The following is a 13890-nucleotide window of genomic DNA, read 5'->3' as shown; positions in this document are numbered from 1 at the left end:
TCATCGATGGATGGATTTTTAGCTCACCTGTCACAAAGTGACAAGGTGAGCTTTTGTGATCGCGCGGCGTCCGTCGTCCGTCGTCCGTCCGTCCGTGCGTGCGTGCGTCCGTAAACTTTTGCTTGTGACCACTCTAGAGGTCACATTTTTCATGGGATCTTTATGAAAATTGGTCAGAATGTTCACCTTGATGATTTCTAGGTCAAGTTCGAAACTGGGTCACGTGCCATCAAAAACTAGGTCAGTAGGTCTAAAAATAGAAAAACCTTGTGACCTCTCTAGAGGCCATATATTTCACAAGATCTTCATGAAAATTGGTCAGGATGTTCACCTTGATGATATCTAGGTCAAGTTCGAAACTGGGTCACGTGGGTCAAAAACTAGGTCAGTAGGTCTAAAAATAGAAAAACCTTGTGACCTCTCTAGAAGCCATATTTTTCATGAGATCTTCATGAATATTGGTCAGAATGTTCACCTTGATGATATCTAGGTCAAGTTCGAAACTGGGTCACGTGGGGTCAAAAACTAGGTCAGTAGGTCTAAAAATAGAAAAACCTTGTGACCTCTCTAGAGGCCATATTTTTCATGAGATCTTCATGAATATTGGTCAGAATGTTCACCTTGATGATATCTAGGTCAAGTTCGAAACTGGGTCACGTGGGGTCAAAAACTAGGTCATTAGGTCTAAAAATAGAAAAACCTTGTGACCTCTCTAGAAGCCATATTTCTCAATGGATCTTCATGAAAATTGGTCAGAATGTTCAGCTTGATGATATCTAGGTCAAGTTCGAAACTGGGTCACGTGGGGGTAAAAACTAGGTCAGTAGATCTAAAAATAGAAAAACCTTGTGACCTCTCTAGAGGCCATATTTTTCATGAGATCTTCATGAAAATTGGTGAGAATGTTCACCTTGATGATATCTAGGTCAAGTTCGATACTGGGTCAAATGGGATCAGAAACTAGGTCAGTAGGTCTAAAAATAGAAAAACCTTGTGACCTCTCTAGAGGCCATATTTCTCAATGGATCTTCATGAAAATTGGTCAGAATGTTCACCTTGATGATATCTAGATCAAGTTCGAAACTGGGTCACGTGTGGTTAAAAACTAGGTCAGTAGATCTAAAAATAGAAAAACCTTGTGACCTCTCTAGAGGCCATATTTTTCATGAGATCTTCATGAATATTGGTCAGAAGGTTCATCTTGATGATTTCTAGGTCAGGTTCGAAACTGGGTCACGTGGGGTCAAAAACTAGGTCAGTAGGTCTAAAAATAGAAAAACCTTGTGACCTCTCTAGAGGCCATATTTTTCATGAGATCTTCATGAAAATTGGTGAGACTGTTCAGCTTGATGATATCTAGGTCAGGTTCGTAACTGGGTCATGTGCCATCAAAAACTAGGTCAGTAGGTCGAAAAATAGAAAAACCTTGTGACCTTTCTAGAGGCCATATTTTTCACGAGATCTTCATGAAAATTGGTGAGAATGTTCACCTTGATGATATCTAGGTCAAGTTTAAAAGTGGGTCACGTGCCTTCAAAAACTAGGTCATTAGGTCAAATAATAGAAAAACCTTGTGACCTCTCTAGAGGCCATATTTTTCAATGGATCTTCATGAAAATTGGTCAGAATTTTTTATCTTGATGATATCTAGGTCACATGTGCTGAAAAACTAGGTCACTTTGTCAAATGATAGAAATAACGACATCATAGTCAGTTCAACACTGGGTCATGTGGGGATAGGTGAGCGATTCAGGACCATCATGGTCCTCTTGTCAAATAACTTGGCATGAATGTGTACCACAGTAAGACGACGTGTAGTGCGCAAGACCCAGGTCCGTAGCTCAAAAGTCAAGGTCACACTTAGACATTAAGGGATTGTGCATTGATGGGCGTGTCCGGTCCATATCTTTGTCATCGATGGATGGATTTTCAAATAACTTGGCGTGAATGTGTACCACAGTAAGACGACGTGTCGCGCGCAAGACCCAGGTCCGTACCTCAAAGGTCAACGTCACACTTAGACATTAAAGGATAGTGCATTGATGGGCGTGTCCGGTCCATATCTTTGTCATGGATGGATGGATTTTCAAATAACATGGCATGAATGTGTACCACAGTAAGACGACGTGTCGCGCGCAAGACCCAGGTCCGTAGCTCAAAGGTCAAGGTCACACTTAGAAGTTAAAGGTCATTTTTCATGATAGTGCATTGATGGGCGTGTCCGGTCCATATCTTTGTCATTCATGCATGGATTTTAAAATAATTACGCATGAATGTGTGACACAGAAAGACGACGTGTCGCGCGCAAGACCCAGCTCCGTAGGTCAAAGGTCCTAAACTCTAACATCGGCCATAACTATTCATTTAAAGTGCCATCGGGGGCATGTGTCATCCTATGGAGACAGCTCTTGTTTAAACATTACTTTAAGGGGTCCAGTACCTTAAAGCTGTAAAATTGTTTCTGAAACATATTTGTTTATTCCACCACGAAATAATTGCCCATGGCGTACATTTTCTCAGATAATTGGCAATTTGCAGGGTTGCCTTTCCCTTTAAAATGATTTTTAGCTCGACTATTCGAAGAATAAGTAGAGCTATCCTACTCACCACGGCGTCGGCGTCACACCTTGGTTAAGTTTTTCGTACCAGTCCACATTTTGACAAAGTCTTTTGAGATAAAGCTTTGAAACTTTCCACACTTGTTTACCATCATCATGGCCAGTTATAGGCAAGAGCACATAACTCCATCAAAGATTTTGGCTGAATTATGGCCCCTTTTGACTTAGAAATCATGGTTAAGTTTTTCGTACCAGTTCATATTTTGACAAAGTCTTTTAAGATAAAGCTTTGAACCTTTCAACACTTGTTTACCATCACCATGGCCAGTTATAGGCAAGAGTACATAACTCCATCAGGGATTTTGGCTGAATTATGGCCCCTTTTGACTTAGAAATCTTGGTTAAGTTTTTCGTACCAGTTCATATTTAGACAAAGTCTTTTGAGATAAAGCTTTGAAACTTTCAACACTTGTTTACCATCACCATGTCCAGTTGTAGGCAAGAGCACATAACTCCATCAAGGATTTTGGCTGAATTATAATTATGGCCCTTTTTGACTTAGAAATCTGGGTTAATATTTCGTACCAGTTCATATTTTGACAAAGTCTTTTGAGATAAAGCTTTGAAACTTTCAGCACCTGTTTACTATCACCATGTCCAGTTATAGGCAAGAGTACATAACTCCATCAAGGATTTTGGCTGAATTTTGGCCCCTTTTGACTTAGAAATCTTGATTAAGTTTTTCGTACCAGTTCATATTTTTTGTAAAGTGTTTGACATATGGCTTTGAAACTTTTATCACTTGTTTAGTATAATAGTCTCTATCTGTAGGAAAGAGAACAAAACTCTGTCATCTATTTTGGCTGAATTATGGCAGTTTTTGGACTTTGAAATTGGTTCTGTTTTCATACAAGTCCATGTTTTGTCAAAACTATTTGACATATGGCTTTTAAACTTTGAACACTTGTTTATCATTATGATTTCCATCTGTAGGCAAGAGTACATAACTATTTTGACTGAATTATGGCTATTTTTGGACTTTGAAATTGGCTCATATATTGTCATTTAGTGCAAGACTTATCGAAATCAAAGTAATACAGGAACATTGTTTGTCTAATCTATTTATTTCTTTTGTCTGAATATCCGTGGAAATATTTTGACCTTATTCTTCAATCAATTCTTCGAATAGTCGAGCGCGCTGTCATCAGACAGCTCTTGCTGTCATCAGACAGCTCTTGTTTAAACATTTTGTCATCCAATTAATACTCTGTTGCAAAAGAAAGTGTGCACTTTTTAAATTTGAATACCTGCAGTTCTAAAATACGTTTCAATATTAAATTTTCAGTATACTATGCTCTAAGCATATACTATCGATTTTGCGAAAATTGTACGATAAAAACTGAGTGGATTTAAAGTTACAAGCGATAGCGTACAATGTACTTTTGCAGGATTTGCATGTGCTGCCCATGGGAAATGTACATGTCTATAAAAACGTGTTTTGTCACTTTCCTTACGCCTCTGGTGAAAGGAAAAGCACATTAGATTTCAAATCTCTGCTGTAATGAAATGCCAAGACTAAGTGAAACTCAACGAATTGAAGCATTAATAATGCTTGCTCGGGGTGACACCGTCACTGACGTCAGCAGTACGTTCGGGTTCCACAGGAACGTCATTATTCCCTTGCGCCAACTATTTCAGCAAACTGGTCGTGTCGCTGATCGCCATAGATCAGGTAGACCTTGGGTGACAACCGCTAGAACAGACCGCATCATAATGTTCTCTTCTCAAACTGAGTTACCATGATGGCACTGGGTTCGTGTTTTCAGACAAAAAAGTGGAACATTTTCAATCAGTTATGTGTTAGATAAGGGTAGATTTGGTGGTGGCAGCATAATAGTTTAGGGTGGAATCATGAGGACCAGGAAAACCAGTCTCGTAGTTGTACAGGGCTACCTTAACTCCCTGAGGCCGATATTGTAACATACCTGCTGCGACGGGATAAGAATTACCACCTGACGTCGAAGAACATTATCTAACCTTATCATAATCACACTCGCAAGCAGTCAGTTGAAATCATGCAGGGAAACATTATTAACTTGGGTGTAAATTAAAATATACTTACAAAATATTCGAAGTTTGGACAAATATTTTTTATATCCAATTTCATCCGTAGCTTATATCCAAATAGAACAAAATTTTCACTTCGAAATATTCACAATTTTAACACACCTACTGCGTTTAATAGATATTTGAACATTAAATTCCAATAAATAGAAATGCATCATTAACAATGAATATTTACATCAGCATTACTCGAAATTTACACCCGTTTTTTGTGTGAATATCAATGTTTTATTTTGATGTATAATCTATTTATAAACATTTACACAAATGTTGTGTGTCACGCGCTGAGACAGTTAAGTTGTAATATTTACATCCATCTTTGAATAATTATTAAATTTACAAACATGCCTTTATTTACATATATTTATTTTGTACTTTATGAAACATGCTTTGTTGTTGTTTTTTTATCCATTTGTATCGTATGTGATGTAAGTGTACCAATATTTCAGCCTTCTAAAACTTAACATTTTGCGACCATTAATTTGTCTGATAATGGAATCGCATCGTTGGAATCATCAGCCGACGGAACTGATATTTCAGAATCAGCATGATAATAAATAACTATTTTCTTCATTTTAAGAAAGATCTCTGGCCGACGACATTATTTTACTCTTTTGAAATACAGTATGAATGAAACACATTTATCTTTATTTCATTTATATTACCGCATAGTTACAGACATTTATTTTAACAAGGGAACTAATTATTAGCACAACTAGTAATTATTACATCAAAGAAATAATAGCCAGTTTGCAAAGTAATTTTGCTTTTGTCAAGATTATCAAAAATTAACAAGTACTTATCGCAATCATCATGATCTCGGTGCCGTGACTATACTCGTCAATCGCCGTCCTGGGGAGTCCTGATAACACGCGTATTTAGTCGCATATCGACGCTACAGGGGTAGAAAATATAACGCCTATAGTCGCATTTCGGCCCCAGGGAGTTAATGCTCAAGGATATATCAACCAGATTCTGCGGCCTGAAGTAGTGCCATTTTGAAAGCGACATGGGCCTTCCATTTTCATGCCCGACAATGACCGGCCTCATACAGCGCGTATCACCCAATAGTTCCTCAATCAAAACGCCGTCAACATGTTGCCCTGGCCTGCCCTCTCGCCAGATATGAACCCTATTGAGCATATCTGGGACGAGATTAGGTTAGGTCGAGAGGCGGTATAAACAACCTGAATGATTTTCAAAACTCAAGAATGGAATAACATTCCTCGTGAAGTCATTCGACGTTACGTTAGGTCCATGCGCGGCCGCATCAATGCTTGCACCAATAGTAGAGGTGGTCACACACGATATTGAAACAAAATTGTCTTTGAGAAATGAAAACAAATTGGAAACACAGGCAGTTATCTTTTGATAATCTGATAAGAGAGAGAGATTTGCAACTTTTGTTTTTGACCCCTGTTGTCTTTAAATAGCCAAGAATCCCCTTAAATGTCAAAATTTTGAAAACAACCGATCCACATCAAATTGGTGATAAACTGCCCTAAATTTTGGTACCAAACATAAAATACTTTTGGACGAAATAATGTACTTAAATTGACGAATACCTAAGTGCACACGTTCTTGTTCAACAGAGTATACATTTTTTAGCTCACCTGTCACATAGTGACAAGGTGAGCTTTTGTGATCACCTTTCGTCCGTCGTCCGTCCGTCCATCCGTCAACAATTTCTTGTCTGCACGATAGTGGTTTCATTTATGATTTTATTTTAACCAAACTTGCACACAACTTGTATCACCATAAGATCACGGTTCCTTTCTTGAACTGGCTAGATCCCGTGATGGGTTCCAGAGTTATGGCCCCTGAAAGGGCCAAAATTTGCTATTTTGACCTTGTCTGCACAATAGCAGCTTTATTATCCCCCGACAAAAGTCGGAGGGATATAGTTTTGGCGTTGTCCGTCCGTCCGTCCGGAGCCATATCTAGGAAATGGTTGGGAATATTTATTTAAAACTTCATATACTTGTTCACCACTATGAGTTCTTGCGGCCCGTCAAGTTTCAGTCAGATTGCACAAGTAACACCAGAGTTATGGCCCTTAGAAGTTTCTAGTGTTAACTGTATAGGGTACTATAAATATGGCAATTTCTGCATCATAACTTTTGATATATTTGACCTTGAACTATGAAACTTTAACAGAATTTAGAGCACTATAATGTGGTTGTGCACACACAATTTCATATGGATTTCTTTTGTAACTGCAGAGTTATTGCCCTTTAATTGTCTTAAAATCCACATATTTGTACATAACAAACTTGCCATTTGGCAGAATTTCATTAAATTTTTTTCATTCTTTTCTGTGAACATTTATTATAAACATGTGTAGTTGCGCACCCACACCTGGTCGCCTACTTGCCTTGGTCACCCGGGGTCAAAATTGACCCCGCCCCAGGGGTCACTTGATTTTACATAGGAAAATCTTTAAAAATCTTCTTCTCAAAAACCAGAAGCCCTAGAGCTTAGATATTTGACTTGTAGCATTGCCTAGTGGACCTCTACTAAAGTTGTTCAAATCATGACCCCGGGGTCAAAATTGACCCCGCCCCATGGGTCACTTGATTTTACGTAGGAAAATCTTCAAAATTTTTCTAAAAATAAACCAGAAGGCCTAGAGCTTAGATATTTCACATGTAGCATTACCTAGTAGACCTCTACAAAATTTATTCTAATCATGACCCCAGGGTCAAAATTGACCCTGCCCCAGGGGTCACTTCATTTTACATAGGAAAATCTTCAAAAATTTTCTAAAAATAAACCAGAAGGCCTAGAGCTTAGATATTTCACATGTAGCATTGCCTAGTGGACCTCTACAAAATTGTTCAAATCATGACCTCCGGGGTCAATATTGACCCCGCTTCAGGGGTCACTTGATTTTACATAGGAAAATCTTCAAAATTTTTCTAAAAATAAACCAGAAGGCCTAGATCTTAGGTATTTGACATGTAGCATTGCCAAATAGACTTCTACAAAATTTATTCAAATCATGACCCCCAGGGTCAAAATGACCCCGCCCCATGGTGTTACTTGATTGTACATAGAAAAATCTTCAAAATTTTCTAAAAATAAACCAGAAGGCCTAGATCTTAGATATTTGACATGTAGCATTGCCTAGTAGACTTCTACAAAATCTGTTCAAATCTTAACCCCCGGGTTCAAATTGACCCCGCCCCATGGAGTTACTTGATTGTACATAGAAAAATCTTCAAAATTTTCTAAAAATAAACCAGAAGGCCTAGAGCTTAGATATTTGACATGTAGCATTGCCTAGTGGACCTCTACAAAATTGGTTCAAATCTTGACCCCCCAGGGTCAAATTGACCCAGCCCCAGGGGTTACTTGATTGTACATAGGGAAATCTTCATAACTTTGCTAAAAATAAACCAGAAGGCCTAGATCTTAGATATTTGATATGTAACATTTCCTAGTAGACTTCTACAAACTTTGTTCAAATCATGACCCCTGGGGTAAAATTGGCCCCGCCCCAGGGGTTACTTGATTGTACATCGGAAAATCTTCAAAATTTTCTAAAAATAAACAAGAAGGCATAGAGCTTATTTATTTGACATGCAGCATTGCCTAGTGGACCTCTACAAAATTGGTTCAAATCTTGACCCCCCAGGGTCAAATTGACCCAGCCCCAGGGGTTACTTGATTGTACATAGGGAAATCTTCATAAATTTGCTAAAAATAAACCAGAAGGCCTAGATCTTAGATATTTGATATGTAACAATTCCTAGTAGACTTCTACAAACTTTGTTCAAATCATGACCCCCGGGATAAAATTGGCCCCGCCCCAGGGGTTACTTGATTGTACATCGGAAAATCTTCCAAAAATTTTCTAAAAATCATCAGTTTGACATTAGAAACATGTAGCTCATATTACTCTGGTGAGCGATCCAGGGTCATCATGACCCTCTTGTTTTTCATTTTTAATTTTCCATCAATATTTATAATCAACATGTGAAATTTTGTTTCCTCTCCCGTTCCCCCGCACCCCCACACCCTTAAAAAATAAATATCTATACATATATATATTTCCATTCCTTTTTTTTTTTTTTAGCTCACCTGTCACAAAGTGACAAGGTGAGCTTTTGTGATCGCGCGGTGTCCGTCCGTCCGTGCGTCCGTAAACTTTTGCTTGTGACCACTCTAGAGGTCACATTTTTCATTGGATCTGAATGTTCACCTTGATGATATCTAGATCAAGTTCGAAACTGGGTCACGTGCCGTCAAAAACTAGGTCAGTAGGTCAAATAATAGAAAAACCTTGTGACCTCTCTAAAGGCCATATTTTTCATGGGATCTGTATGAAAGTTGGTCTGAATGTTCATCTTGATGATATCTAGGTCAGCTTCGAAACTGGGTCACGTGCGTCAAAAACTAGGTCAGTAGGTCTAAAAATAGAAAAACCTTGTGACCTCTTTAGAGGCCATATATTTCACAAGATCTTCATGAAAATTGGTCAGAATGTTCACCTTGATGATATCTAGGTCAAGTTCGAAACTGGGTCACGTGCCGTCAAAAACTAGGTCAGTAGGTCAAAAAATAGAAAAACCTTGTGACCTCTCTAAAGGCCATATTTTTCATGGGATCTGTATGAAAGTTGGTCTGAATGTTCATCTTGATGATATCTAGGTCAACTTCGAAACTGGGTCACGTGCGGTCAAAAACTAGGTCATTAGGTCTAAAAATAGAAAAACCTTGTGACCTCTCTAGAGGCCATATATTTCATGAGATCTTCATGAAAATTGGTCAGAATGTTCACCTTGATGATATCTAGGTCAAGTTCGAAAGTGGGTCACGTGTCTTCAAAAGCTAGGTCAGTAGGTCAAAAAATAGAAAAACCTTGTGACCTCTCTAAAGGCCATATTTTTCATGGGATCTGTATGAAAGTTGGTCTGAATGTTCATCTTGATGATATCTAGGTCAACTTCGAAACTGGGTCACGTGCGGTCAAAAACTAGGTCATTAGGTCCCTAGAGTAGTTATATTAGTATGATTTTTTACATAATTATGGCCCTAGGACTCAAATATAAGCCATTAAACTTAATCCACTCATGTGCCGGACCCCTTTGCTTTTGCTGCATATTTTTAAATAATGTACCTTGTGTTTATTTTTTTAACAATAATTATAAAACGTGACTGACTCGAGTTGTTGGATTCGCTCATCGTTGATTGGAGGGCATAAATTCGATTCCCGGAACCGACCATTCTTCCTTAATTGAAAAAAAAGGCAATTTCTTACGGAATATGTGATCTTAGTCTAACTAATTGACGCGATCCTAGGAAACATTTTACGGGTAGTTTTCTCCACCGAAAGAAATTGTCAATGCCAGTTTTGGGGTTTAAATGCTGATATTTTTTTGCGAATATAAGATAAATTCAAATAAAACTTACATGTATCAAAATGTAGTCCAAATAATTTTACTCAAGAGTTGAATATCGTTAAAATTTTTGACGGGTTGATAACAACTATCTATTTACGTCCGATACAATTTCCATACACAGGTTTATTTTGGGTTACACGCCACCCTATGTCTCGACATTTTTTTTATTTACTCCATGTACTTACATTCGCATTATGGTTAACAGTATGTTTTTTAAATTGATGGCATTTTCTTCTTATTAAAGATTTTCTATTCTGTTTTTGCCTTTTCTAGCCGAAAGCCAATTTTATTTTTTGCATTGATTTCAATTTATTTATTTTATAAGACATAATTAGCATTTGCGATCGCGCTGTATAAAATTTACCGGTAAATTTATGAAAAATCGGCCGTTTTTATGTAATTTTGATTAGTTTAAAGTTTGTATTTTAAATGAAAATTCCTTATATGTAGCTATCTATCTTTTATCGATGTTGAAAGTTTGAAGCAAATCTGTTAGATATTTAAAGCTCCACACGCGTTTCCTGTATACGGGACACCTAAATTTCGCGGTATTATTTTTATCTAAAATTTACCTGGTTACCTGTTTTCGTTTGCCTGTCGTCGTCTGCTTGTTTATTGTACGTTTTCACTACTGGATTTTCCTAGGGTGACTTGTTTCTTATATCCATTACTCTGCTCTTATGTTGTTTATGCCCACCTTTGGGGTCCCTAACATCTATTTACAAATGCTTGCCTAACTTTACTGTAAATGATATTTTCTTCCTATGTTTACTATTTGATTTCTTATAGTTTTTTTATTACCTTTTTTTTCAGTTCTATCTAAAACATGTTAAGTTGTTTCAAATTTGGTTAAAACTGTTAAAAACTAGCAAAAATTGATAAAATTTTATAAAATCAGCATGGGCGTGTGCAAGCGATAAAACCCAAATTTAAGTACTGCGATTTATCCTCAATTATTTTGGTCGTTTTAGAGTGACCTTCACAAATATAAAACAAACTAAACGCGAATTATTTTGACTTATGTGAGTCTATAACTGGTTCTTTCCATGAACGAAGATAAGGGTTACCAACGCCTGTATGTTTAATAACTGATAGATCTATAGGTTAAACGACCCTTTAAATTTAAAAAGTAGATAAATTCACATAGTTTTACACGTAAACCCCCCCAAAAAATAAAATAAAAAAAAAAAAAAAAAATCAGTTTTTATGGATATAACAATTACTTTTCTACAAGTGTTGCGGAGCTTGAAGGTTCAATGATCCAATGATACCTTTCTATAAAACCATGTATACTTTTGCCATGGTTAGAAATTTCGTCGATAATAATTGTCATAACAAACAAAAAAAACTGCTGTTTTCATGTGAACGTATTGAAATATTCTATATTCTACTTTTGAAACAATATATATCTATTATCTCCTTATTCATTGCACTTTACAATGTATATTGCACTTTACAATGTATGCAAGTATGGCGATACTTTAAAGATAGAGTCAGAGCGCACGCTTTGTGTGACGCAAGATAAAGAAAAATTTTCACCACCCAAAATGAATGAATGAGGCGGGGGTTAACCTGTCAGCATTGCTCCAAAAATAGCTTCAGCTTTACGGTTTTTGTGACGTAAAAGAGTAACTCTATCGATTTCAAAAAGGAGGAAAGGGCAATTTGATCTGCAAACAGTAGTATTTTTCATGAGATCTTCATGAAAATTAGTGAGAATGTTCACCTTGATGATATCTAGGTAAAGTTCAAAACAGGGTCACGTACCTTCGAAAACTAGGTCAATAGGTCAGATAATAGAAATACCTTGTGACCTCTGTAGAGACCATATTTTTCAATGGATCTTTATGAAAATTGGTCAGAATTTTTATCTTGATAATATCTAGGTCAAGTTCAAAACTGGGTCACATGAGCTCAAAAACTAGGTCACTATGTCAAATAATGACGTCATACTCAAAACTGGGTCATGTGGGAAGAGGTGAGCGATTCAGGACCATCATGGTCCTCTTGTTTTTTAAATGTTCAAACCTTCAACATGTTAAGTTGTGACTGCACAAAAACAAGCCTTGCTCTCTCTTACTGCACAAGCCTTGCCCTCAGTCATGTTCAAGATATCTTACCAGTGTTCTCATAAGGACATCTGTTTTTTTTTAAGTTCAAATGTACATGTTAAACAACAACACCTGGTGCCAAACCACTCAAAGACAATATTTCGTTCCAGTTAAACTTCAAGCTCATTTTTCAGTTAACTGCATTTAATTTTAAAAGCTAAGCTTATTACAGTAAGCATATCCCATTCAAAATAAATTCTTTAGTCAGGATTAAAGTATCATACATTTATTATGTACTCTTTAATTAAACATTTGTTTTCTGTTAAACTGATTTTGACTAATGAAATTATTTGCTTCTTATTAACATCCTTAACTTTTTGCCGGATATATTTTTATGCCATTCCTCACCACAAACCCTTTCGGCGGGGGATACCAATTCATCGAATTTGCTTGTTTATGATTTGATTTTTACCAAACTGGCACACAACTTGTATCACCATAAGATCTTGGTTCCTTTCTTGAACTGGCCAGATTCCATTATGGGTTCCAGAGTTGTGGCCCCTAAAAGGGCCAGAATTAGCTATTTTGACCTTGTCTGCACAATAGCAGCTTCATTTATGATTTTATTTTAACCAAACTTGCACACAACTTGTATCACCATAAGATCTCGGTTCCTTTCTTGAACTGGCGAGATTCCTTTATGGGTTCCAGAGTGATAGCCCCTGAAAGGGCCAGAATCAGCTATTTTGACCTTGTCTGCACAATAGCAGCTTCATTTATGATTTGAATTTAATCAAACTTGCACAAAAACTTGTGTCACCTTAAGATCTCGGTTCCTTTCTTGAAACGGCCAGATCCCATAATGGGTTCCAGAGTTATGGCCCCTGAAAGGGCCAAAATTAGCTATTTTGACCTTGTCTGCACAATAGCAGCTTCATTTATGATTTGATTTTAACCAAACTTGCACACAACTTGTATCACCACAAGATCTTGCTTCCTTTCTTCAACTGGCCAGATTCCATCATGGGTTCCAGAGTTATGGCCCCTTAAAGGTCCAAATTGGCTATTTTGGCTTTGCAGCCATATAGAGACTTCATTTATGGTTTTATTTGATACAAACTTCCAAAATATCTTCAACAACAATAAATCTTGGATTCCATGACAAATCAGATCCAATCATAGGTTCCAGAGTTATTTTATATCTGATTACCTCCCCTGATTGTAATCAAAATGGATTTATATCAGTAAGTACTTATAGGACTTATTTGAAATTTCATTATTGTTATTAGTCGGACTGAGACAATCAGGGTAGATAACTATGAACTGATTTTATGTCAAATTACCTCCCTTTATTTCAAATTAAAACTGTTATATCTCCATCACTAATGAAAATACTGATCTGAAATTTCATTTATGTCAACAGATTTATTTGGCAGATCCTTCTTTTGTCCACTTACAATATTTTTTTTTAATTACTTCCCTTTTACATTACTATAAGTAGCTTATTTTTAGTAACTTTTTATTATTGGCCGTAGGGAAAACACGAGACCAGTTTTCTGTGGTACAACATGGATGGTACCTCCAATTTTTAGGTGTATTTTAACATATCTATACCTTTTAAGATTTTTTTTCTTTTTGGTTAAATTTCTTCCCTTTGTTGTTCCTGTCCTTTGGACTTAGATATTTTTTCTGAGGACCTTCTTGTCCTCAAGTGCAATGATAACAGGTGAGCGATATAGGGCCATCATGGCC

This window comes from Mercenaria mercenaria, unplaced genomic scaffold (genome assembly GCF_021730395.1).
Source record: "Mercenaria mercenaria strain notata unplaced genomic scaffold, MADL_Memer_1 contig_3611, whole genome shotgun sequence".
Lineage (NCBI taxonomy): Eukaryota > Metazoa > Mollusca > Bivalvia > Venerida > Veneridae > Mercenaria > Mercenaria mercenaria.
This window is presented reverse-complemented; position numbering follows the sequence as displayed.